Genomic DNA, 5,088 nt, shown 5'->3' on the forward strand with positions numbered 1-5,088 from the left:
GACACACATGGAATTATTAGGAAAGTTTTAATACATTTTAACCAAGTTAACCCCGTTTAAAAATATTAACTGCGGTAAAAAATGAGGGGAAACCCGAGAGGTCTGGTCGAACTGAAAGGTTTCGGTCGACTGAAGTTTCTTATGGTTCGGTCAATCGGGCCATTTTTGAACTGTTCGGTCGGTCGACTAGGGGAAGGTGAATTTTTCATTTCGCGCGGTTCGGTCAACCATGGGAAAATGAAATGAGTCTATCGGTCGACCAGAAAATTGAGATTTCTCCCGAAGACCCTCATTCGACTAGGTAGTTGGTATGCAATTTTGGTTCGGTCGACCAGATAGTCAAATGTTTGACTCCAGGAGGTTTTGGTTGATCGTGGGTATTTGAACTGTAATGGTTCGATCGACCGGGACATGGTCAACCATTGACTTGGACTTGGGTTCGATCGACCAGGCTATAAATGAACTACCTGGTTCAGTCGATCGGGCTGAAGTCAAATTGTTGACCTAGGCCGGATTCGATCGATCGGGGCAAAATGAACTGCCTTGGCCGGTCGACCGAAAGTGCACAGTATATGCATTTCGGTCCTTTTCAATTGTGCAATCACTCTATTCGAATGACCAAATATATATATATATATATATATATATATATATATATGCATATGTGAGTGTCCTAGGATCATTTCTAGGCCTTTTTCAAGACATCGAAAAAATTCGGTGTCAGTTGACTGTTCCCTAAGGTCCATCTATGGTCTTGAGCTTATCGATCCTACCATGCAGGTAAGGCATTAATTATTATAGACCATACTCTCCTAATTACTATTATAGACCCAAATAATGATTAAATTACAATACAAACATAAACAGGGTCTTCAGGTCTTCATTTCATGTGTCGTGTGCATGCACCATATGATACGTTCGATCGGTCTTGCACACAAACTCATCAAACCATTAAATACCGTATTTTTCATAATCAAAATAGGGTATAACCCATAGGTTCAACACAAGTTCTATGAATGCTCTATATTGTGCTCTTGATGTAAATGAATTCGATAGGGTCATGGCATGTAAATCAGCTAAAGACATATGGGATAAACTAGAAGTAACCTATGAAGGAACGGTTGATGTTAGGGATAATATAATTGACATGCTCACAAGCGAGTATGAGGCCTTAGAATAAACCCGAATGAAACCATCACTAGTATGCACACTAGGTTCACCCATATAATAAGCTCCCTCAATGCCTTAGGAAAGAATTATTCAACTTTTGAAATGATCCAAAAAATTCTTAGAGGACTTTCCACTGATTTAGGAACCTAAGGTCACTGCAATAACTGAAGGAACAAATTTGAAAAACACCTCCATAGATGAATTAATAGGAACTCTACTCACTTATGAGCTGGCAATAAACGAAAGAAGAGGAAAATCTAGAAACAAGGAATCCATTGCATTTAAAGCTTAAAGTGAAAGCTCTAATGATGAAGATGAAGAAGTGATGGATGTAAATGATATAGCCTTCATAACCCAGAAACTTGCAAAAATCCTTAGAAAGAAGAATAAATTTACAAGAATATTCGAGGACTCCAAATTAGATGAAGAGGAAACAAGTAAAAAGGAAACTAAAAATGAACCCCCTACTTGTTATAATTATAAGAAAGTTGGGCATATTAAACCGGATTTTCCACAACATAAAAAGGATTCTAAGAAGAAAAAAAAAAGGCAATGAAGGCAACTACATGGGACAATATAAGTTCCAGTAGTTCAGAAAGTGAATTAAGCCAAGAAGTTACTTATACTTGTTTTATAGCATGGGACGATGATGAAGAACAAAGTTCCATATCCAAATAATTAAATGACTCATACGATGAATCTTACTCATCTAATGAATCCAATGATGAGAGTATGTCATCTTATGAAGAATTACAAAGTGAACTATCCAAGGTTCATAACATTCTAGTTCAAGTAACTAAAAGATACACTTCATTGAAAAATAAGAATGAAGCTGTTATGAAAGAATTAGAATCTAAAATTCTCGTTGAAAGAGAAAAGGATTTAAAAAGCAAAAGATTAGAAAGCAAGAATGAAAAGGTGATGAAAGAATTGGAAGATCTAAGATCCCAAACTTCCATTGATAATGAGAAAGATCTATATATTTCTAAACTAGAAAATAAAATCAGCAAAATGTCTCAAAATCAAGAAAAGAGTAAAAATACTGATTACGCGCTTAAATTGCGTAATTAGGTGCTTTAATTCATGCATTGGGAATCCTATTTTGTATTTAAATGCCTAATTACTCTCAATATTTTAACATTATGTTCTATTTATAATATTTGAGTTTTATTAAGTAATTTATGAAATTTTGGTATTTTTTCTTGTAGGGCAACTATCGGAAGCCAAAAACCGACGACACTTTTTAATCTGTGCGTAACTCTCTCATTCAACCTCCGATTTAGATGATTTAGGATGCCATAGAAAGATAAGAAAATGTTATACAATTTTTATGTTTTGCATTTTGCGAAATAATGGATGCAGAAAGATCAAAATCAGACGTGAAATTAGCATACGCCGTTTTATGGATTATTTCGACGATTCTTTGTAATCTTAGCATAACTTTCTCATCCGAGCTCCGATTGAACTGATTCAAAATTCTAAGAAAATCTGAAAAAAGGTTCTACATCTTTTGTGTTTTAATATTTGAGAGTTACGAGCTGTAAGAGGGTCAAAACTGGGCTTGAAAGAGGAGGGCAGTTCGTGTACCTTTGAAAAAAAAGAGAAAAAGAAAATAAAAAGTTAAAAAAATGAGATGTGACTCGGCCATGCAGCCGGGTCATCTCATATGGGTGAGGTTCTGGGTACAAAGAAAGGAAAGACAAAAGAATGGAAAGACAAAAGAAAGGAAAGAAAAGCAAAGAAAGAAAAGTCGAAAGGAAAGGAAGGAATGAAAAAGTAAAAGAAGCGGGTTTCCTTGGGGGAGAGCAGTGCGCAAGAAGAGAAAGGGGGGAGGGGCAGCGTGCGCTGGGCTGGAGAGGAAGGCCGGACCATAGGAAAAAAAAAAGAATTTATTTTTTTTTGTGAGAGACAGAAAGGAGGAAAAAAACGACAGAAAGTTTCTTAGAAAAATTATTTTTTGGGAGCTTTCTTGTGGTTTTCTTTTGGGGGTGCTATGAAGATACACACAACCAGCAAAAAAGAGTTGGAGGCACACAAAAATAATATCTTTTTAGAATCGGAAGGCAGCAAACAACGGCGGTGTTCGGGGTGTTCGTCACGTGCGACGACGGTGCGGCGAGTGTTGATCTTTCCCGTATGCTCCAAATTGAAGAAAATATGGTGAAATCTTTTATGTTGGATTTAATTTTCGGAATGAACTAAATTTTTGAATTCTAGGAAAACGATGTAACCAGTTTCGAACAATGTTTGCTCTTTGATGCTAATCTAAAGTAGTTTTCATTAATGTTTGTTTGAGTTATTCTATGCCTAATGCTTTTAATTAACTGGCCATTAATTAAATGATTTTAGTCTTATGATTTGCTACCGAAAGGGGGGATTATAGGATAGATCTTGGATAATTCAGCGTAGGTAAATATAGAGATCGAAAGACTTGTATGAACCTAGTAGCATTAAAAATTAAGGGATTTACTGCGTTCTTGCATTATTAATTTGCATACTCTTATTGACGATTGACTATCGAAAGAGGCTTTTGGAAAATTTGACGATTTGCTAACAAATAGAGAAACGAAGTTGAATTAGCTAAATGAGTAAAGTATAGTGAGAAACTAGGTGAAATCGGTTTCCTAGAAGTTTTCACCATCATCAATTTGACACGCGGTATCCAGTTTTAAATTCTCCTTAATAGCTTGTTTAAAGTAGCTTTGTTTAAATTTCGCAGTCTAAAATTATTAATTTTTCTAAATTAAATCAAGGTTAGTAAAATTTCGGTACTTGGTAAAATTAAGACATCAATCCCTGAGGACGATACTCTACACATCATTATATTATAAAACTACGATACTGTATACTTGCAGTTTGCACCAGTCAAGTTTTTAGCGCCGTTACCGGGGATTAAGTTTATCTTATTTTTGCCAATATCGATACAAAGTAGTCTTGGTTTTAATTTAGAATTCTCTTTTTATATTTTTATTTATTTATTTTCTTTATTTTATTTATTATTATTTTTTTGTATTTCTGGTGTGTTTTTTTTTATGTTGGATGCGCAGGGCTAGAACACGTGACATTATTCCTTTTGATCTAAAGATTAAAAGAACACTCAGAGCACTAAGGAAAAAGAGGGTATTAGCCATGGAGAACGGACAAGATAACATGCAACCACGCGCCTTAAAGGATTATGTGCGACCAGTTGTGAATGACTACTATTCGGGTATCAGACACCAGCCCATTAATGCCAACAATTTTGAGCTCAAACCCGCATTAATCAGTATGGTGCAGCAGACCTAACTCAGTGGATTGCCACTTGATGATCCCAATATCTATCTGGCGATGTTTTTGGAGATTTGTGATACTGTGAAGATCAATGGTGTTACTGAAGACACCATTAGACTTAGATTATTCCCTTTCTCTTTGAGGGACAAAGCAAGAGGTTGGCTACAGTCGCTACAACCTGGAAGTATCACTAGTTGGCAGGACATGGCTGAAAAATTTCTGGCTAAATTCTTTCCACCTGCAAAAACAGCTCAACTCAGGAGTGAGATTGATCAATTCAAGCAACATGATTTGGAATCACTTTATGAAGCATGGGAAAGGTATAAAGATTTGATTCGACGCTGCCCACAACATGGATTGCCTGATTGGTTGCAGATTGCCTGATTGGTTGCAAATTCAAATGTTCTATAATGGATTAAATGGACAAACGCGGACTTTAATTGATGCTGCATCTGGGGGAACTTTGATGTCAAAGACACTTGAGGGTGCTACTGCTCTTTTGGAAGAAATGGCCTCAAATAACTATCAATGGCCAACTGAAAGAACTATGGCTAAGAAAGTTGTTGGAATTCATGAATTGGAGCCATTTGCTGCACTTTCAGCTCAAGTTGCTTCTCTGTCTCATCAGATTTCATCTTTGACAACCTA

The 5,088-nt window shown here is 36.1% G+C and overlaps 1 non-coding gene across 1 annotated transcript; it reads right to left on the reverse strand.

Moving 5' to 3' along the window:
• Window positions 1-4,692: 4,692 nt before the first annotated feature.
• LOC131154744 (small nucleolar RNA R71) lies at window positions 4,693-4,799 on the reverse strand. Its single transcript, XR_009136653.1, has one exon. It is a non-coding gene; the product is annotated as a small nucleolar RNA R71 (small nucleolar RNA).
• Between the last annotated feature and the right edge of the window lie 289 nt (window positions 4,800-5,088).

Source organism: Malania oleifera, chromosome 4, assembly GCF_029873635.1.
Source record: "Malania oleifera isolate guangnan ecotype guangnan chromosome 4, ASM2987363v1, whole genome shotgun sequence".
NCBI classification, from domain to species: domain Eukaryota; kingdom Viridiplantae; phylum Streptophyta; class Magnoliopsida; order Santalales; family Ximeniaceae; genus Malania; species Malania oleifera.